At 54.5% G+C, this 21448-nt stretch overlaps 1 long non-coding RNA gene across 2 annotated transcripts; it reads right to left on the bottom strand.

The window, feature by feature from the left end:
- Positions 1–5506: 5506 nt before the first annotated feature.
- LOC309857196 lies at positions 5507–17260 on the bottom strand. 2 transcript variants are annotated; one of them, XR_014307530.1, is made up of 3 exons: positions 17180–17260; positions 16327–16463; positions 5507–6252 (listed from the first exon to the last, which is right to left on the bottom strand). It is a non-coding gene; the product is annotated as an uncharacterized lncRNA (long non-coding RNA). The 2 variants fall into 2 exon arrangements; XR_014307531.1 differs by having other exon boundaries at positions 17091–17190.
- Positions 17261–21448: the final 4188 nt, after the last annotated feature.

The raw sequence follows: 21448 nt of genomic DNA, 5'->3' as shown, positions 1-21448 counted from the left end.
GAAAGAACCAGGTTCACAGTAAACAATCAAATTTTGGTTGCATTAATAATAATAACAGTATTAACCACAGCATCTGCTCCTGCTAACCGTTATTCAAGGATTTGCTGATTCCAAAGCACCTGCCTCTTCCTTTGATTCTTATGACAATGTTGCCAGGTTGGAAGAGATGTTTATGATTATCCACGTTATCATAGTCCTTGTTCCAGTTTTGCCAAAGAAGAAAATCCAGTGATGTTCTCTATGCCATGGGGACCTATTGGAAGATCATAGGCAACTGTTTGCCACCCCCTTTCTCACGTAACTCTGAAACTCCTAGCCCAGTAGCCTAGTGGGCCTGGCCAACCCCAGCTCCAAGAGCACGTGGGCCATGACTGTCCTCACCAGTCAGCTCTTCCCACCCCTTGGGATGTGAGATATGAACCTCCATTGGTTCAGGGATGGGCACCTGGCCCAGGTGGGCACTGAGATATAAGGAGACTTTTGCCTGGGCTCCCCGGCACTTCTGAGGCTTTCTCTGGAGAAGGTGGCTGTGGATGCCGTTCTAAAACACTAGAGCCTTTTCTTGTTGCCCTGAGAGAAGATACCCGAAATCAGCACTGACCCTTGAAAGAGAGAGGCACCAAGAGAAGTTCAGGGGAACTGAAGCACTGCTTGATCAAATCATTCCTGAAGCTTTTTATCTCCAGGAATTTATCAGGCTTGAGCGCATCAATCTCCTATTGTTCAAACCCGTTTGCTTTGAGTTCTCTGTTCCTCATGACCACAGCCAGGGTCACATAAGAGTAAGAGGCAGATGAGTAAAGCAAAGCCTTCCCTTTGCTGATCCCTTGTGTGTGATACATGCCTTCTCAAAAACAGCCTGAATCTCAAAATCTACACGTTGGAGTTAGATAAGAAGCTCTCGAGGTCACCATGCTCAGCCTCATGGACAAAATGAGGCCGTCAAGACCAGACAGGTCCCTATCCCAGGGGACAGGGCAGGGCTGGCCATTCTGTGGCGGGCGGCTCCTATTTCTAGGTTCACCCAGAGCAAGAGTCCAATTGGGACAAAACAATCAGGGCTTCATCCATGGATGTAGAGTTCACGTCCACACACCCAAAATCAAGCAGCAAATGTGTGCCGTCATAGACCGTGCAGCGAGAAAATCTCTTCTGCTCCAGAAACCTGAACGGTCCCAATTATAAAATGGGGAGGAATTCTGGCTTTGTGTCTATGTGGAATTTTGCTTTTCTCTGCTTAATCAGATGACAATTTTTTTTACTTGATACTGCTGCTTGGGTATAAACCTGAGGTGTGTTTCTAAGCACATGTTCCCATTCAAAAAAAAAAAATCTTAAAGGGGATATACAAGCAGAATACATCATTAACATATATTTTATCCTGTCCCACTACTTTGGACTCTCCTATTTGAGGATTTTGCTTGCATCGCTCTTGTCTGTTTGTTGGTTGGTCTCTTCTCACCCACTTTTCTCCTAAGACAAGGAGATAAGGAATGATGTACTCCCCGCCCCGCCCCCTGGTTACCTAAAGCAGGGCCCTGAGAGGCGGACCCTGAATGGGATTTGGCCCACCATGGGCATGGTGGAGCGCTCGGGAGCAACAAAGCAGGGAACCAGATGGGAGACTGTAGCTTTGTCAAGGTTAGCGTCCCGATGAGAATTCTCCCTCTCCGGGCTTCACCCGGTTGAAAATATTCATCAAGGTAACAGCAGCCTCTTCAAGTCTGACCGTTCTCACAGTAGAGATTCTGTGTTGAAACGTTACAGTGAAAGCGGCCGCAAATTTCTGTCCTTGTAAAATGCCGTTGGTTTCTGCAGAGCTACTGACAGGGAGAGCTTAGTGACAGGGTTTCGGCGTGTGCCCTCCTTCCGAGGCGACTCACACGTTCACTCACTTCTCCCAGTCTGATAAGAGCGCTTTAACATGAGAGCAATTTTCGTAGTCCAGTGACTTTGAGGAGAAGTCATCTTATAACTTTTAATTAGTAGAACCATCATGCAAGACAGGTTTTAAGGAAAAATTATAGGAAAATCACCCATGTAATTGCAGTTATGGGTCTGTGTAGGCTAAGACGGGGGCTTTGGGATTGAGGAGATCCATATTCAAATCCTGACTCCATTGTATACCTGCCACGTGACCCCAGGGAAGACACTAACCCAAAGATATTACTTACCAGACAATGTCGCTTCCCTAAGGAGCCCACTTACCTTGAGAGCTCACTTACCTGAGGAGCCCACTTACCTGGGTGTTACCAACCTGAGAGGACATTTACCTGAGAAGATCATCTACCTGAGATGTCACTTACCTAAGGAGCTCACTTACCTAAGAAGTCATTTACCTGAGGACATCCTGTACCTGAAAGTTCACTTACCTGATGAGTCACTTACCTGAGAGGGCACTTACCTGAGGAGATCACTTACCTGAGGAGATCACTTACCTGTGGAGATCACTTATGGAAGGAGGTCACCTACCTAAGAGATCAATTACCTGAGGAGGTCATCTACCTGAGAGGTCACCTACCTGAGGAGGTCACCTCTCTTCTCTGAACCAGTTTCTCTCAGTTCAAGGATGGTCATGAAGGTTCAAAGTCAAAACATAAGACCTTGCTTCTCAAAGTGTGGTCCACAGCCCAGCAACATCTTCCTTGCCTAGAAGCGTCCAGAAAATGCAGAATGTCAGGTCCTATCCAGGTCCCACTGAAGGGACACAAGCTTTGGCCAGAACCCCGGGTGGCTCGACGCACTGGAGGCAAAGCACTGTCTCACGGCACTGAGCAGGCCACCAGGTGCGCCACCAGGACCCCGGACGGGCTGGGCATTGACGCAGCTGCCTCAGGGTTAGACTGATCTCTCGATTAACAAACTTCTTCCTCTTTTACAGTTTTCCTGCTGGTTCACGTCACTTCACAGTTACGTGTGGCCCGCCGAGTGGCTGCCCCAGGCCCCTTGCCCTGTCCCCCCATCCCAACTGTTGCCCACATCGTGCCGTCAGAAGAAAGCCCTCGGGGAGGACCCTTCTATGTAGACCTTCCCTTCAGGGAAGATAAAACCCAAACTACCTCAAACAGGAAAGAAAAAGAAGGAAGAAGAGAAAGGTGTGTGTCTGTTCCTTCAGAGCCAGGGAGTACTAGAAGTCCGCGGGGGAAGGCAGCAAGCCATCCCCGGGCTGTGTCTCCTGGGCAGTCTGGGGACATGGGGACAAGCCCCACTGAGTGAACAGAGTGGCCAGGGCGCAGGACGCAGCAGGGGTGGCAGCCACACCCTCAGGGCACTGGGGCCTTGTCACCAGCTCAGACCTCGAGGCAGCCTGGTCTCAGCGGCTCGGGGACCAAGTCCAGGACAACACAGATTCCTGCAGCTCGTGTTTCACAGCCCCTGTGACAGGGCTGAGGCCACAATTACCCTCCCTTCAGGTGTGGAGCCCTGTCGGGGCTCCTGGAGCTGATACAGTTGTGTGGTCACAGACAACCTGACCGCAGGGAACCCTGGTGTCCGGTGACTTCCTTGCTCCCTCAGAGCAGGAGCCTGTCCCATGGCCTGTCCAGAAGCAATGGGCCAGTGGTGCTCCAGGCCGTGACTCCTGTGTCCCCTTATTCATCCTCTCCCGGGCCAGCAGGGACATGCAGAGCTCAGGGGGCACAGAGCCCCAGTCCGACCCCAGCAGACAGCCTCACCCCACGCGGCCCTTCCATGTGGGCCTCCTGCTGCTCTGAACCCCGTTTGTAAACTAGCCTTGGGGGGGCTACTCCCTCTCCTAGAGCTACTAGTGGCTTTTCATGAGATAAAAATCTCTGGACAAAAGCTCTGACTATAAGAGCTTACGTTCTAGAACTCAGCCAGGTAAACAAGCAGAACATTGGGTGTGTGCAAGGTGGATGTGCTCTGGGAAGGAGAAAGGGGGTCTGGGAGAATGGGGGGTCCCACCTGGGGAGGTTAGCCTAAGGAGCAGGGAGGACCAGGATCCCGGGTGGCCTTCACCGACCGAGTTGAACAGGACGAAGGTGAAACCGAACCAGCCTGGTGGTCTGCGGGGAGGTGATGGCAGAGCGGCTGTGAGCGGACAGGGAGGGAGCTGGGAGTCGTGTCAGGGACTTCTTCCCTCCTGCCTACACGGAGGAAAGGTGCTCTGCAGAATATTCTGTGCCATTGCTGCCTCCGTGGAGTCTGAGGAACACGGGGCTGCCTGATGGGTCAAAGCATCTGCTGTGAGTTTCCCCTATACTCAGCAGAGGGAGAACCTGGGGCCAGCTCCTTTTGGAACATTCCATCCAGAGGCCGTTGCCAGTGAAGTCTCAGCTCACAGGAGACAGCATCACTCAGAGCTCCCCGAAAGGCCATCGATTAAGCGCCACCGAGGGCAGCGGCAACACAGTCTGCAGGAGGCAGCTTGGCCAGCGTGATTGATGGCCCCTGCTTTTACAAACACCCCACCGCCTCGGCTCCCTGCCCTTGGGCAAGTCACTCTGGAGTTTAAGAGTAATTAAGAGAAATGATTCCTTTTTATAGCCAGTTCCCCCTTTCTCTCAGGTGCAGAGGTGATTGTGGAATAAAAACATGATGAAAGTCACCGTGAGGCCACTCAGACAAAGCAGCAGGTGTATCTGCTCCAGAGGAGGGAGGCGTGAGTGAAGCAGGAAGAAAAGGCCGCCTCCATCAGGCTTGAAACGAAGGGAAGGAAGGTAAAGAAAATACTTCCCGGGCCCTGATGTGTTCTCCTTCTGTCCAGGGCCACTCAGAGCCCTTATCAGTGTCCCTTTAACATAATTAAGGCTGAGGACATGCCCTCAGGAAGCCGGGGGCAAGGAAGATCCTTGGATAGAGAGGCAAAAACAAACCAAGCATTTCCTTACATCCCTATGGAATTTAATGAAGACATCAAACAGCCAAGGGTCCAGATGGCCCTTGAGGGACAGAGAACAGACCTCCCAGCTCCTACAGGGCAGGAAAGGTCCTGTCCTTTGTAACGTGGCCCGCAGCTCCAGTGACCGGATGAAAAGTGGAGACTGTGTACAGATGCTCTTTCCACTAAAGCCCCCAGGGCGCTGATTTCCTGTTCCCCGTGAAGGACGACAGTCTGGCCAAACAGCTCACATTTCTGCAGGTGGGATGAGCTCTTGCCTTTTCTTTCTTTTATCCATAACAATATGACTTCTTGGGAAGATCATTTATATTTACCTTAGATTTTATTCATTCATTCAGACCTGTTTCCATCACTGATTCACCATTTTCTGAGCAAATACTTAGGAATTCCCTTCTCTGACCTATGAATGGGCCTACCTGCCTAGGCCTCAGAGGGTGAATCTTTTAGTCAAGGAGACACAATGAATGACCACAGGAAAAAACAAGGTTGATAAAGAGGACAGAACCGTCTACAGAAAGTAAGCGGAGAGTTGAAAAAAGCAGGGAATTAAGAGAGGAAGGTCAGGGACAGTCTCTGTGCAGCTGAGATGAACAGAGACGTGTCCAGCCAGATCAGAGGCTGTCAGGAGAGAATTCCGGGCAAAGGGCAGAGCACGTGCAAAGGCCTGGAGGCAGGTCTGGGCCGGACAAGGAACAGAGAGAAGGCCCAAGACTAGGGCGGCAGGGGATAGTGAGGTTCAGGAAGGCAGGGAGTGGGGGCTGGGCCTCTGGGACCAAGGCAAGACCCTGGGGTTCACAAGAAGAACAGTGGGAAGCAACCAGAGGGGTTTATACAGGGCAGGACGCATCAGAGCTGACTAGCCCAGCTGGAGTGCTGGGGAGGCAACCCACCGTGGGGCCCTCGTGGAAACAGGGTCAGGTCTACGAGACGAGTGACCTTGAGCTAACTGACCTTCCCTGAGCCTCAGTCCTCACCCGCAGAATGAAGAAACAGAGAGGACACCAAATGAGGTCGTAACACTTGGGAGCAAACGCCGACTTCGCTAGTCAGCAATAACCCGGGAAATGTTGGAAGGACACTTTCCGCAGCGACTGCCCGAGGCTGGCTCCGGGAGCTCCGGCGCCCCAGGCTGCGCTGATCGGAGACCACGGCCTTTGCCAAGGCTGCTCTGCGGCCTCCCCTTCGCCTTCCAGGTGCAGGAATTGTAAGGTGACACCGAGGGGCAGCAGACCAACAGGCCCAGACTGCGGGGCCCCTCAGGGCCACCGATCCTGCGAATTCCGCACGGCAGCGACTCGAGCTACAGCAGAAACGGGGGAGCCGATCACGTTCCACCGAGAGTCTGTAGAGACTTAACCAGATGCCGGGCGGCTCTTGTCTGAGTCCTGACCCTGGGTAAGCAACGAGAGAGAAACGTGTGTGAGACAGAGAAATCCGCCCAGGATCAGCGATAAGGACATTGCAGTTATGTTAATAAAAAACCCACGTGCAGTCTGGGATTCGCTTTAAAATACTGCAGCGGAAAGAGGGGAGGCAGCCGGAGGGAGTGGGGCGAATCCCGGTCACTGCGGAGTCTGGGTGACGGGCGCATGGCGGCTTATTATATTCTGGGGGAACATCGCCGTAATAATTGTTTAAATGTGCTCAGTTTATTTTTTTGAGATTGCTGTTTACTTGAGGAGGTATCGCAAAAGGCAGACCAGCGATCGCCACTCGGTCGTTCTGGCTCATCCCCACATTAAGCCGGCGACAACAGGGCGTTTCACTGGCCCGCGCCCGTGACCGTGCATATTCCCGTGTCTTCTGCAGACAAGGCTCTGAAACGTCCGCCAGGCCCCGCATGCACGGGAAGGGTTTATTTACCCCGGTCGGAAGCTACCAGCTGGCTCATTCTAGAAGTCAAGCGGCTGATGGCGATTTTATGCAGAGCTGAGCACAACAGCCGGGGCCTGTCACCCCTGCTCTCTAGTGAAGATCCAGGGGTATTTTCGAGCAGAAATAATGGGCCGCTGTGGCTTTTTAAAGAGGTATGATTTATCTCTGGGACCGCATCCAGGCTGGAGCTGTTGGAGGACGATCCCAGGCTCCCTGGCCGGCAAGGAGGTTCTCGTACCTCGCCGGCTGGTCTGCAGATGGAGGACAGCTGAGCCTTCGTGTGCACAGGCGACCAGGGCTTGGGCTGATCCGTTCCGGGCACCGAGAGGCAGCCGACCCAGGCCGCTGCAGAGCGCCTGCCTGCGCAGCCCCAGGAGGCAGCCGCTCTGGGGACGGCTGTTGGATCTGAGCCACATGATGGTTCGCTGGGGCAGCTCAGGGCCCGCTGGAATATTTGCAGGCAGAACCATGCGGTCTGGTTGCCTTCATTACTCAAAAGCAGGAATTTGTGTCTGTGAAGATGTGAATTATGTACCTCTGATTGAGAACAGCTGCGCGTGTCCTCTGCACACAAACGCAATCCTTTGAGCCGGTTCTTTGGACGGTGACGCGCACTGCCAGGTGTCCACCCAGGGCAGGGCCTTCCTTCTCGCTCACGGGACCCGACGCTCATGAGTGCCCTAAACCTTATCCAGCCCCCACCGCAGTGCCCTGGGACACTGTCTGGCCCTGAGGGGCAGCAGGCGGCTGCTGGGGGTCCTGGGAAAGCACTGTTTCCCGCTTCCAGCCTCATTCTCCTCTTCCCCCTCCCCCTCCTCCATCCTGGTGGGAAGGAGCAGCAGCATCTGCAGCCATGAAAGAGGCCAGAGGGAGGGCCCAAGCAGAGAACGGAGGGCCACAGGGCAGAAGGAGTGGCCCCTGGGGACATCTTGCGGCCCTCGCACCGGCCCAGGACCTGTTCACCAGGAACAAGGCCAACGCCCCATGGCGGGGCTCCCCGAGCTGGTTTCCGTGGCTCAGAGCCAAGCATGGTCCTGGCTGGGAGGGGCGAGCACGACGGGTCCCCAGTGACCTCGGGGCCACCTCCCCTCCCTGTGGGCTGGTGTCACAGCAGGTGGGATCCCCAAACTCCCTTGGTCTCTGATGCAGACAGAATGTCACCGTCACCTACATTCAGGGACCGTGCTCACGGTTATCAGTTCCCGGGGGGCTGGAGCATTCGAGACTGACTCCGGAATTTGTGGATTTCTGTGCACCAGCAATCCGACGGCTTCAAGGGGCTCCAGCAGTGTGGCGCGTGACCCTACACGTTCCCTTCCCTCTGGCCTCTGCTTCCCCTTCTGCTGTAAACAGAACCTGAGCGGCATTTGAGAATTCACCTTCCTAGGTCAATCCATGTGTTTGGGGTGAGCTGACCCCAAACCCCAGTCCACGGGGTGGGGGGGCAGGGGACCACACCAGCCACTGCTGCCCAGCAACTGGTTCCATGACAGGAGGGTCCTGAGCTGGCTCATCCGTGACTCTGGGGCTCCCAGGGCATCATGCTCTTGTCCCTGGACTTGGACCTTAGCGAGTGTGGGGCTGGAGCTGGAACCGTGGGTCAGCCTTGCTCAGGGCACCCACAGCTGTCCGGCCCTGAGTAGAGCCTGCAGGAGACTCAGCACCATAGGGGCCAGAGGTGGGGGCAAGGGAGACCAACTGAACCCGGGTATGGCATCAGAGCACCCAGACCCAGCCCTGCCTGAAGACCAGGCACGAGGCATGAGCCACCTGCAGGAGGCCCGGCGTCCGTTCCCCGGAGAATCAGGAGGACAGGGTTCAGCCTGGGGCACACCCCCACAGCCCCTTGGGAAGCCTCCAGCCTGCCCAGAAACCAAGAAAGCATGAAACCTGCTCAGTTGTTTCTTGTGATCACGCCGTGTGGGCCTTGCCCCCGGCCCTGTGGGGTCACTGTCTTTGGTTGAATTCATCGACCTGTCAGGAACCGTGATCGGGGTTGGTTTCCTCACTTCTGGCAGGAGAACACATTTCGTTCGGTCTGTGCTAAAGCCTGAATGACATCGTGGTGCCCCCCCATGCCGAAATGGAAAGTTCTGGTTGCAAAGGGAACCGGGGCACCTTTTTTCCCGAGGTCTTGTTCCAGGAACACAACCCTGCAGGACATGCCTTGCCGGACGTCACGCTCAACTGTCCGGGCGGCTCCGGGTTCCCTTCCTGCCTCCCGGCGTCCAGGTCCACGTGGTGGGGGCCCTGTCCCTGTCCAGCCTCCGGCCCTCCCTGTGCCCTCGGAGGGGCCACGGCACCCCATCCCAAGCTCTGGCCTCCCACGAGCTTTGTCCCCAGAATGAAGATGACAGTGATGGCCTCAGGGCTCTGTGCAGGGAGCTCCCAGGAGCAGGGCTCACTGGGCCTCTGCTGAACAGGAACCAGTGGTCTCCTGGGCAGGGCAGGGAACCCAAAAGCCCAGAAACAGTGCGTGCACAGGCGCTGAGGGGGAGGGAGGCTAAGGTTTCTGGAGCTGGAAACAAGAGCAGCCCCCACCCGGCAAGGGTCGGATCAAGACCCAGGCACTGACAGCCTCTCTGATGTATCCTCGGAAAAATCTCCGCGTACAACAGGGACCACTGCTGCATTTCACGTCTCTCTGGTTTCTGGGGATCCCGGTGCACGCCCAGACCCTAGGGTTGGGGGCACATGCTAATTCCCAGATCTCAGAGGTGTCCTGGCCCCAGGTCCTCCCCGCCTTTCAAGTGATGGGTCCTGGAATATCTCACTCCTGCCCTTTCCAGAGTCTGACATCACCCCCGGCCTATAATCTCAGGTTGCCCAGAGATGATCTGTTTCCCTAAACCAAGCCCCGGCCTCCCCCTGCAGACACTGAGTCCCGAGGATGTGACCCCACCCTGATATTTGCTGTTTTCTGGAATTGTCTTGCTTGCTGATTTATTCACCTCCTTCTCTCTTGTCTGCCTCCCCAGACTAGACCATAAGCTCCCCGAAGTCGGGGGCTGCGTCTGCCTAATTCTCTTTTGTCTCCCTGGGGCCATCCCAATGGTCAGTCCCTGGAAGGAGCTCGATAGATGTGAAATGGATTTTGAGAGTGAAGAAAGGACCGAGTGAATGAGGCAGGGAGGACCTTCTGGTCAAAGCTCCCTTTTTGTTTCATTTCCTTCCTGCCTGGTGCCTCCTTCCTACCCAATGACTCCTTAGAGTCTTGTCTGTCCGGCCAGTGTTGTCCAAGAGAACGTTCTAGGATGATGAAACTGTTCTGCGTCTGTATTGCCCCGGATGGTAACCGTCCACTCCGTCCAGTCCAGGGCCCCCGACATGGGGCTGGTGTGACTCCGGGAAGGGGCACAGGAACCCCCAGGCTCCTCGGGGTCTCTCCGGCCACGAGCTGCGGGCTGGTCACCCCGTGGAGCAGGGACTGTGGCTGGTTGGAGGACAGGCCGGGAGCGGGGCCTTTCAACCCTGGGGCCAGTGACAGGGGAGGTCGTGTGGGAGGAGGGAGAGATGAGCCCCTCTCATGCTGATGGATGGACACGGTACAGAAACTGCTGATGGATGGACACGGTGCAGAAACCAAACGACACGGGAAAGCATGACTTATGCGAAGGTCTAATGAGAGAGTTAGGGCACCGCCCTCGAAAGGACCCCGGGCCAGGGGTGCCCGCACTCTTGGGAGTCGGAGCGCCAGCCCCTGTGGTGAGGCCTCTATCTTCATGAGTCAGGATGCTGCGCCAGCAGGAGCTCCTTTTTCGGGAACCATCGGAAGGGGCAGCCCAGCCTGGCACGGCAGCTCAAGGTCCAGGCTCCTTCTGTCTTGTCCATTCACCACCCCCGGGGCTCGCTGTCCTCTCCGCGGTCCGTCGTGTCTCGGCGCCTTGCTTGGACCCAGCCAGCAGGACGTGGGTAAAAAGGAGGAAGAGGAGAGAGACCGTCCCCTGGAAGGGCGTCACCTGCACGGATTGCTGTTCTTTAGGATCCTCTGGAAGGGCCGAGCCCCGCGGCCACCCCGGAGCCACGCCTCGCTGCAAGGGAGGCTGGGAAATGTCGGCTTTCTTCGGGGGGCGCCATGCCCGCTTCCAAATGTCAGAGTCCGTTTGTCCTAAGGATTGGGGGTGGATATTAGGGAACAGTCAGCAGTTGTTGGAACAGAAGCTTCTGGTTGGTTGAACCATCATTCTCATGCAGAATATCAATCTGGAACATTCTGTGCCTCATGTTAAATATGTGGTGAAATCTTTTTGAACACACCCTTACTCGTTGCAAACTCAAAAGATTTCCCTTGGAGAATTTACAAAAACCGCTGCTACAGAGAATTCACGGCATCCCAGAGACCCCGGGGCCTCTGCGGGCAGACACAACGATGGAGTGCGTTCCCCTCTGCCTGGGTTTTCCTAGGGCTGCTCTGCCCATAGTCCTGCGGGGGGTCGGGGCAGGGGTGGCCGTGACAGTGACGGGACCGCTCCTGTCCCCTCGGCTCCGGGTGGGCAGAGCTCCGATGTCGGTCATCTCTGTCCCTGTGCTTCCCAGCCGTCGTGTGAGACGAGTGTTCCGGTATCAGCTCTGCTTCTCAGAGGAGGAAGCCTTTTCCCAGACAGCAGGTGTCCCTGCCCCAGAGTCAGGGGGTCAGTGAACAACCTGCAGGACCTGAGCCCAGGATTCTGATGTCAGGCTCAGCCACCGAGCCGTCCCTTGGCCATGTACTGGGCAGTGTCTCTGGGCCAGACGCCGCTGTAGATGCCGGGTACATGGGGCTTCATGGGACAGGCGGGTCCCTGAGTCCTTGGAGCTCACACTTAAGAAGGGAGGCGAGGGAGAGGACGCCAGGGAAACGTGCCCCCGGGGTCACTTCTGATGGTGGTGAGTGGTACCCAGAAGAGAAAACAGGGCGGCGCGCTGGGAAGGGCCTGGGTGGAGGGGCTGACTGTGGGCAGGTGGTCGGGGGCCCTCTGTGGACGTGACACCTGGCAGAGCCCTGGAAGGTGAGCAGGGGCAGCTGTGCGGTGGGGGGGGGGGGTCAGCCTGGAGGAGGACGCACGGCCCAGACAAGGGCCCTGGGTTGGGACACCCCAGGCACGCATGTGGCACAGAAGGAAGGTCCGTGAGTCCAGGGGAAGGGGGAAGAGGGAGGGGGGTGCCCAGGCCTCCACGTGCCCCCAGGGCCTGTGAGTCCGGGAACATCTCTGAGTCTTCAAGCATGTTCTCAGGGCAGAGAGAGCCCCCAGTCTGGGCAGGCAGTGTGGGCTCGGGGGTGGGGATGACGACAATGGGGCGTGGGAGGCAAGCCCCTGCCATCCGGGCTAGAAGCCCGGGGGGGCTCAGCCAGCAGCCTCAGCCCAGCCTGCTTCTTTCCTCATTAGGGCCTCTGCCATCTGGCTGGGGCACGTCTGAACGAGGAACGGGAAGTGTGACTGTACAGGTGAACACCTGCTTCCCAATTTCCAGACACAGGTAGCATCCTGCGACAGGCTTCCCTGTGCCCTTCGAGGTGACCCTGATGGCAGGGGGTGTGAAGGGAGGTTGTCCCTCCATTGTAATTCCCTTCTGGTTCTGCCCAGGGGACATCAGCCTGCCTGAGCCCCTTTTTCTTTCTGTTTGGGTTTCAGATTCTCCAAACAAGATGTAAAGGCAGAACATATGCAGAACACATAATTATCACACTCGGGTTTGTTTAACTTTATCCCTGCAATTTCTCAAGTGTTGTTGCAATTAAGGAACCCTATTGTATAATAACACGTGCTTTGGGAAAAATGATCTAACTACCACTAACAGGAATAGAAGGCAGTTTTAACCCAGCTCTCCATGTGTGCCTGTGTGTGCACCTGAGGGTCCTGTCGTGTCTCTGTCTGGAGATGCATTAATCATGCCTTTTATTTGGGGGGGGTTCTGATGCTTTGACATCCCAACCTTGCTGCTCTGCAGGATTCCCCCTCCTAGAGTTAGCCAGTTTTGAGAGATTTCAAACCACTCACCTTGGAGTGCTTTCCCCCGCCTTTTTAAAAGATTTTATTTATTTGACAGAGAGAGAGCACAGGTGCACACGCAAGCACAAACGGGGGGAAAGGAGGTGGCGGACAGAGGAAGAGGGAGCAGCAGCCCCCTCTCTCCTCCCCCACCTCAAGCAGGGTCCCTGAGACGGGGCTGCATCCCAGGACCCTAGACCATGGCCTGAGCCAAAGGCAGCCCCTTAATGGCTGAGCCGCCCAGGCGTCCCTGGAGTGCTCTTTTCAAACACAAACCAGTCCAGAGGTCACACCACCCAGCCACTTCCGTTTCCAGGTTCTCACACTCCCAGCCCCTATCCGCCTGTTTTCATCATTCCCGTACCAGGTCCCGGGCAGCTCTGGACAAAACGGGTACCAAGATTCCCTTGCAATCCTTCAAACTAGCCAATCGGAAGGCTTCTCCCCGTGCCTTACCTGCTGCCCCTGCCCAGGAAAGCCTCTTGCTCACAACTCCCCAGCTTTCCCTCTACCTCCTGGTAGACCCCAGTGCTTTTCCCCTTGGCCTTGTGTGGCATATGCCACGCCTCCCGTTCTTATAGGTCTAGAAGTCTAATAAACTCCCTCCATGACTGTCATTTCTATGTCTACATGTCTTACTGTACACATAGGGGAAAAAAGTCCTCACTACCTGATTAAAACCGTGTGTGTCTGTGAGTCCCATTTTGTGGGCGTGCACAGGACAAGGACACCCAGATTCCCGGGTCCCCCCAGTGTGTTTAGACAACTCAGAACTTTGCATCACAAAAGTGCCGGTGATGTCAGAGGCTCCATGAATCATAATGATGGCTCCAAGGTCCCGGTATCCAGGAGACCTCAACTTGCCACTGAGTCACTGGCCCCCCGCTGTGAGAACCGGTGGCTTTATTGGAGCCTGGAGCAGAAGGGAACCAAATTACATCCAGTATGACCCATATTGTGCCACGGCTAATGACCCAGTTAACCTCCGGATCATTTTCTGCTTCTTGGTGTCCTGGGAACGGGTGGTGTTTACTCCGCTTGGGACAAACCTTTATTAATGTGCATTAATGTGCCCGGGGATTTGCAGCTCTGGGCCTAGAGTTTTCAGAGAGAGCGGGCCCCCATGGGCCAGGGCCCCAGGAGCTGCTGCATGCAAATGAGGCTCTTTTCTTTACCCTCTGCTCGCCCTGATTTGCATGACTAAGCGTTTCTGCCTTTTTAAAAAATGTGTTTGTTTGTTTCTTGATTGTTGTTGTGTCTCCTATGGAGGAAAGCAATTACTTGCTCACTGGACAGAGACCTAAATCTGGCAAAAGCCCAGGTCTGCTGGCCTGGCAAAGGGGAGCCAGCCAGCCACACTCCATTGGTAGGGACCATTCCAGAACACACAGCCCTGGGGAGGTGGGGTAAAAATCACTCGCGTCTTCCGCAGACTCCCTAATAGTGCAACAAAGGAGAATTAGATTGGACCAAAGGGCAGAAAGGACTCTGTCCTTGTAAAATCCAGCTCAAGCTCACAAGGAGCTCTAAAGGCGGCTGTGGGTCCCCTGAGGAAAGAGAAGACGTTGCTAATTCTGTTCAGACTTTTAGTTCTCAACTCTTACCAGAGCCAATGCCTGGTTTTTAAAGCAAAGATTTTATGACTTCTCTTCAACTGAAATGAAATTCCTCGTCAGTGTAACTTACCTCCATACCTATTTTTTAATCAATGTCCTATCCTGAGTATAAGATAAAGGGGAAAGGAAAGGAATTTATAATAAAATAAAACACTTTTCAACGTGCCAGAACTCTGGCACAGCTCAACGGGAGGCTATACCCATCACCTGATGCCCACACTTGGACGGAGAATTCCAGGGAATGAAGCTACAGGCGCAGACCAGCGACAGCTGTGTCATGGGGGTCCCCTCAGACGCCACGAGAGGCTTTGCCATTGGTCATACAAGTTTTCAACCTGGTGAACAGACCTCGGGAAAGTCCTGAACAAATCAGAGTATGATCTTCCCTCAGCTGATGCCATAGTTTTGTCCCTGAAGACCTGGTATACTTTAAAACAATGAAAAAAAAAATTGTGTTTGTGTCTATGTGAAACGGAATTTGGTTCTGGGCTCAGGTCATCTTAAACAGTTTTTTAATCTGTGGGAACAACCAGAAGGTCATTCAAAATTAGTGCCAATGCATGACGAACACAGAGGAGCTGTGGGCTGGGAGACCAGGCCCAGAATCGGGCCTGAGGACAGGGGTCAGGCCCCATTCACAGACAGGAAATGAATCAATCCAGAGAGAAGAAGCAGTTCACCCAAGGTCACAGACAGAGAGCATGGTAAGTTTGGGGCTTAAACGGGACGCTGTTGGAACAAAGGGTTTAAGTCCAACTCCATCGTGACTTCCTCCCCTTTTCGGCCACCTACAGGAGCCCAGTGACCTTGTGGTCCCCACAGAAGATGCATGGATTCCGTCTCTGATCTTCTCCTAAACCAGAAGAGGGCCACCGGGGGACCCCATCTATCATCAGAATGTTGGGAAGCGATGGTGGTGGGGTTGGTGTCCTGCCTGGACCCCCTTTCCTGACCCCGTGACCCAGCTGCTTTGAGTCACAGCTGAGAGGTCCACAGGTGTCCCCTCCCCAGAGGGAGAACAGCCTTAAGGCCAAATGAGGAGGCCATCATCCCCACGCATGCCCCGGAGCAGCCGATGGCCAGTGACAGAGTGACATGGAGATACAATCGCCAACCCCCTTGCCTCAAGGTGGGACCTGCTCTGGGATACAGTTCACGCTCCAGGACTCTCCATGGGCCTGGGCTGACCGTGCTTGCGTAGCATTTTGCCCCATTCTGGGCCTCACTCCCTTCTCTTAGGAGCACCGCTTCCATAGATCACATGCGTAAGGAGCTCCGTCACAGGTTCTGCTTCAAAAACAGACCTGATCTAGGGTCAAGATCAAGAGACCAGTGAGGCGACCATGGCAATAATCAGGTGAGAGATGACGGTGGCTTGGACCAGGATGGCAACAGGGGTGGGTGGAGAGGCGAGCCGGTGAATATTTGGAACGTTGGGGTCTTCATTAGGTGCTAACCGCACTCCGGCTCCAGCGAGGTAACCCTGGGGCCAGCAAACCACCTCCCACAAAGAGATCTGAACCCCAGCCTTGGGAAGGGGCCCCCTTCCAAGTCTGTCCTTCCTGGGGGACTCTCCCTTCCCCCTAGGAAACCAGCTAGTCTTTTCTTACATCGCATGGTGACTCTTATCAGAGCTGAATAATTCTTTATATAACATTTCCTGTTTAAATCACCCCATGGCTCTGCCTCTCTTTGGGGCCCAGGCTGCTGCAATCCGCAGAGGCGGGACCCAGCAAAAAGCCGCCTGGTAAAGGACAAAGAGACTCGGTAGAGCCCCGGGATTATGGAACAGTCTGGAAGGGTGGGTTGGAGGCTGAGAAACCAGCTTGGTAACCAGCACGGCTGTCATTCCCTGCCTTAACATTCCTTCACTCCCGATATTTCTAGTCATCCTCAAAAGGGCCTACGGGAAGAGCACTTACTTGGGAATCAGAGAGTAGACATTCTAGTCTCCTGTCAACGACTCGCTCACTGGATAACCCTTCTCCAGCCTCGGTTTACTCACCTGCCAAAGGAAGCGGTCATCCCAGGTGCTCTAAGACCCTCCTCATTGTCCTGCTGTGTGGTGAGCTGTGTGGTGTCCTGCCGCTGTGACTAAGTGAGAGAGACACCTGCAGCCGTGGTCTTCGAACTCTAAGTGCCCTGTGATGGTCATGGATTCCCCGTCTGATGTTGCCCGGAGGCTGACACCTCCCTTTCTCACGCCCTCCCCCACCCAAACCGTCAGTATTTCCTGACAGCTTGACCCCCCCACCCCAAGTAGATTCCGAATCCATGCATTTCCCTCCCCATTTACCCAGGACGGATGAACAGTCGTTCATTCTTAGCACCAGCTTTCCTTCTGCCTCTCTGAACCTGAGCTAGATAGAGGGTGCCCCCAGCAAAAGCCCTGGTCTACTGAGCTTCCTGGTAGACAACACACACGTGTTGGGTCCCCCTCCAACCCCCACCGCTCCCTATCACCTGCACAGGCTCACATGCCATTTCTATACTGCAAGTCACACCATGTCACTCCTTTGCATGAATCTCTCCAATGATTTCCCATCAAATACAATCCAGACTCCCTACGGTGACCCAGGAAGCCCTGCACAATCTGCTCCCTGAGCCCTTCTGTCACAGGCCACGTCCTTTCCTGCTCGGAGCCATAGTGCTGCTCACCACCCTCCACCCAGAACCCGTGTTCCCGAACATTCAGTCTGGCTGGCTCCTTCTTATCCATAAATTCACCCGTCCAAGAACAAGTCCCTGCCGGCCTTGTAGAAAGCAGACCTCCATGGTCGTCACCTTCCATCTGGTCATCCTGCATGAGCCTTTCTTGCACGATTTCAATGTATCTCATTTATTCATGGGTTGATTACCTCTTGCTGTCTTCCCAGTCAGAATGGAAGCCCCAGGACGCCAGGGACTTTGTCTGCCCTGTTCAGTATTTTACTCCCAGCAGCAAGCACAGGGCCTGGTAGAGTCAGTACTTAATAAATATTTATGAATGACTAAATAAGAGAACGTTAAGTGGGATCGGCTGTAGACAGCCCGTGGTTGTTTACCCGCTTCCTGTTTCTAGGAGTCTGGCAAAGTTCTTACACGCACCTTCTTCATTCGCCACCCACTTCTCTGGCTCCGAGCGCTCGCCCCATGTGTGAGTCAGAGCAGTTCGCTGAAAACAACAGAACTTATACCAGTCAATTTAAGCAGAAAAGGAATTTACAACAACATAGTGGGGGGCTGGGTGATTTCCCAGAGGGACCAGATAATCACACCTAAAGGCCACATAGCTAAGAACTTGGTCCGCAATCATCGCACAGAGCTATGCCCAGGAAGATGCCTCCAGTAGCCTTGGACACAGACCCTGGGGCCCCCACTGCTCAAAGCGTTGACGCGTAGCCCCTCTCACTCGCTGGCCGTCCCCAGAACGGATTTCATGAGGTTCCTCTTTCTCCACATGACAAGACTCCCATTCGAAGTTTACGTACGGGGGTGCCGTGAGGAACACAACCAGAGTCCCCCGCCCTTGGCCTAGCCCTCGCTGCAAGGGAGACTGGCGTGCAGAGCCGCTGGACCACTTATACTGTGTCAAGTTTGCCCAGTTTGCTGCGCACAGGAAAGGAGATCGGAGTTTCTGTGCCGCTCAATGAAGTCCCGATGCCCCCTCCACATCCCAGGCGGGTGACCACAGAAGAGCCGTTTTCTCGTTAAGCCACCGGCTCTTCCCACACCAGAAGGCTGCCATAAATCATCCCCCAGTTACATCGCTCCTCACGGGTGACACACAGCGCCGGAACCGCTTCCCCAAAGGCCTCTCTGCCTCTCCAGCCGCTTTGCTTCAAGGCAAGGAAGAGACGGTTGAGCTGCTGTCAAAGTAGCTCGAGTCATTACTTATTCTCCCTCAGCATGGAGTCAACCTCAAGATCAATGCGGTTGCTCCTGATAGATTTTTATATGCTAAACCTCGGATGTCGACACGGCCTGCGAGATGATGGAGCCAGCCCGGCCGGGATTTACACGTAGGACACAGGGAAAACGGGCAGAGAGAAGGCTGCTCACCCCACCACCGTCTACCCCAAACATTCTCTCCCTTTCTTCTCTCTTGCCTTAGTAAATATGTATTGGCTGTCTGCTGTATGCCCAGCGGTGTGCTAGAAGCAGCACAGACGCTGCTAAATAAAAAAGGAAGACACGGCCCCTGCCTTCCTGGATGGTTGGTTTGGGGTAGAGGGCAGAAGCTAACCAACCGTTCAGAGCAAGGTAATACGCAACATAATATGCAGACTAAGACAAGCCCATCTTTTCAAAGCCAGCGCAGTCCTATTCCTCGCCTGCCCGGAAGCCTCTGGCTTCTTCCCCACACCCAGAGTGAAGTCTACACCCTACACAGCCCCACGGATGTGACTGTCGCTGCCTCCCTGAAGGCCTCCTGATTCTCTTCCCAGACTTCCTGGGCCCAGACACATGAGCCTTTCCTCTGTTTCTTCTACTTTATTTAGACCACTGTCATTCTGAGTCTTCGCTACACTCAATCAAGCCAGCCCCAACCGAAATAGCACACTGGGGAGTTGTCTATTTTTAGGGCAAGGTGAAGCCATGGAAGTATTTAGAAAACTGGGAGACGTGGGCTTGGTGTATCCAGTAATCGGTCTGCTTGCTTTGAGGAGACTGGGTAGGTATAGGGTGAGGAGGAGGTGGGTGAGCCCTTCTATCCTCTCACTGTGTAGGGGACCCTGAGACAGAGGCAGGGGAGAGATTATGTCGAGACAAGCCAAGACCTGAAAGATCTTGGTCCCTAAGTGGATCCCCTGGGCAACTGCAAGGTTTGAGGTAGGTTAAGTATCTGGACCCCAACTTTGCTATCTGCTACCCCACGCAAACCCACTTGTCTTGTCAGAAATGAACAGAAGAGGGAAGCCTGGGTGGCTCAGTCAGGTAAGTGTCTATCTTCGGCTCAGGTCATGATCTTGGGGTCCTGCGATCGAGCCCCGCACTGGGCTCCTCAGTGGGGAGTCTGCTTCTCCCCCTGCCTGTCCCTCCCCCTGCTTGTGCACACTCTTGTTCTCTCTCTCTCTCTCTGACAAATAAATAAAATATTAACCAAAAAAAAAAAAAAAAAAGGAAAGAAACGAACAGAAGAGGAGACAGAGTCTATGGCCTCTGCAATCATGGTAACAGAAGGACACAGTACGTGAGCACGAAGTCGCCAAACACAGATCCAGGGGAGGACGATCCAACCGACACTTAGGACCCCGAGTGCACCTAGAGCTCATTTAATCCCAATAAAGATCCAAAAGAGGAAGAGTGATTGTTGGCCCATTTGCCAGAGGAGGAAAGCAAGGTACAAGGAGGTGAAGCCCCCGGCCCAGGATCACCCCCTCGCTCGGGACAGGAGCTGTCCCCGGGGAGCGGGGTTCAGGCCGCCTGCACGACAGAGTCAGGGGGACGACGAACAGCAGTAAGCACGGCTGAGTTCCCCCAGCACCCACCCCGCGCCGGGCTCCCATCGAAACCTCACAGGGACGAACCCACCTAGCCCTCACACCGACGCTCTGAGTGGGGGCTGACTGTCACCGTGGGACAGAGGAGGAAACTGAGGCACAGAGGGTGTAAGCAACATTCCCAAGGTTGTTCCTGGATTCAAGCCCAGGCTCTCTGACTCCAGACACGCCGCCCCTAACGGCCACACAGAGGCACCCATGCACGCGCACACACACGCACACACACGTGCACACAGACACCAGACGACATTTACTGGAAGCATGTGAACCCCTCCATGGAGTGTCATGGGCTGTTCCGGGGGCTGTTTTCCACAAATCGGGAGCGCCTGAGTGGCAGCCCAGCCATGTGGTACATGAGCGTGTATTAGGAGGGGCTGGGGAGGGGCATCTGGCTGGCTCAGTCGGTTCAGCGTCTGCCCCACGTCGAGCCCCACATCAGGCTCTCTGCTCAGCGGGAAGCCTGCTTCTCCCTCTCCCACTCCCCCTGCGTGTGTTCCCTCTCTCTTGCTGTGTCTCTCCCTGTCTAATAAATAAAATCTTCTTTAAAAAGAAAGGGGGGGCGGGGGGAGGCTGGGGAGCACGGAATCCTGATTTCTTCCACCAGTGCTGGGCTTGTCAAATACAGCATGTGCCGTTAAACCCAGGGTCCCTTTCTCACTAGCTGTGGGACAAGTAGAGCAAGCCCTTCACCATCCTGGGCCTCAGTTTCCCCCCTACCCCGAGACACGGCTAACACCACTGCCCCTCTCCAAGGGCCACTGTCAGGATTCAATGAGCACCTGTGCATGCTTAGAACATGCCCAGCATACTGTAAGTGTTCCATAAATGTTGGCCAATACACTTAAGCCTGTAGCTAAGCGGTCTGCTCTCGGATAAGGCGGCAGCAGCCTTAGAAGCCAAATCAGGTGAGAAGGGAGTTCCAGGCAAGAAGCCTCTGGTAGGGAAGAAAGGAAAGAAGGCTGTTAGTGTGAAGAAGCAGAAGAAACCTGTGGTGGGGAAAAAGGCTGCAGCTACCAAGAAACCAGCAGCTGATAAGAAGCCTGCAGAAAAGAAACCCACTGCAGAGAAGCCTGCTGCCTAAAAACTTAACGTTTATTCATAAAAGTCAAATAATTTTGGACAGCTAATTTTGAATAAAGACATGATCAAAGCCATTGAGAAGCAAAAAAAAAAAAAAAGGACAGCCCCCGTGAGCCTCAGGGGATGAGAGCCTCCGCACAGTGTCATAGTTTCAAAACGTCCTTGTGTCAAGAGCCCGGTGAACTGTCCCACACCAGCCAGAGACTCATCCAGCCTTTGTCTTCCTGGGCTGGGCCAATAGGATCCCACGCTGCAGGGTCGTATTTTCTTTTTATCTCTGCCTGTTTCTTTTCTCTGTGGTTCAACCAGAAAGATAACAGCTGTGCTTGGTTTTTGTGGTTTATTAATTGTAGTAATGCCCAGGAAATTGGGTGGCTTAGGGACTCAGCACCAGAGGGGAGCTGTCACTGTGTGGACAGATCGGGGGGGGGGGGGGGGGGGGCGGGGGAAGAGGGAAAGTCAAGGGCAGGGAAGACGAGGACCCTCAGGGAGCGCAAGAGAATAGCTTGACAGGCGTCTATGGCCCAAATTAAATTAAATTAAATGTCGTGAGGTCTTTCCCTA

The sequence above is a fragment of the Mustela nivalis genome, assembly GCF_964662115.1.
Source record: "Mustela nivalis genome assembly, contig: HAP1_SCAFFOLD_494, whole genome shotgun sequence".
NCBI classification, from domain to species: domain Eukaryota; kingdom Metazoa; phylum Chordata; class Mammalia; order Carnivora; family Mustelidae; genus Mustela; species Mustela nivalis.
Note: the sequence above shows the minus strand (reverse complement) of the source record. Positions and strands in the feature narration are given on the sequence as shown.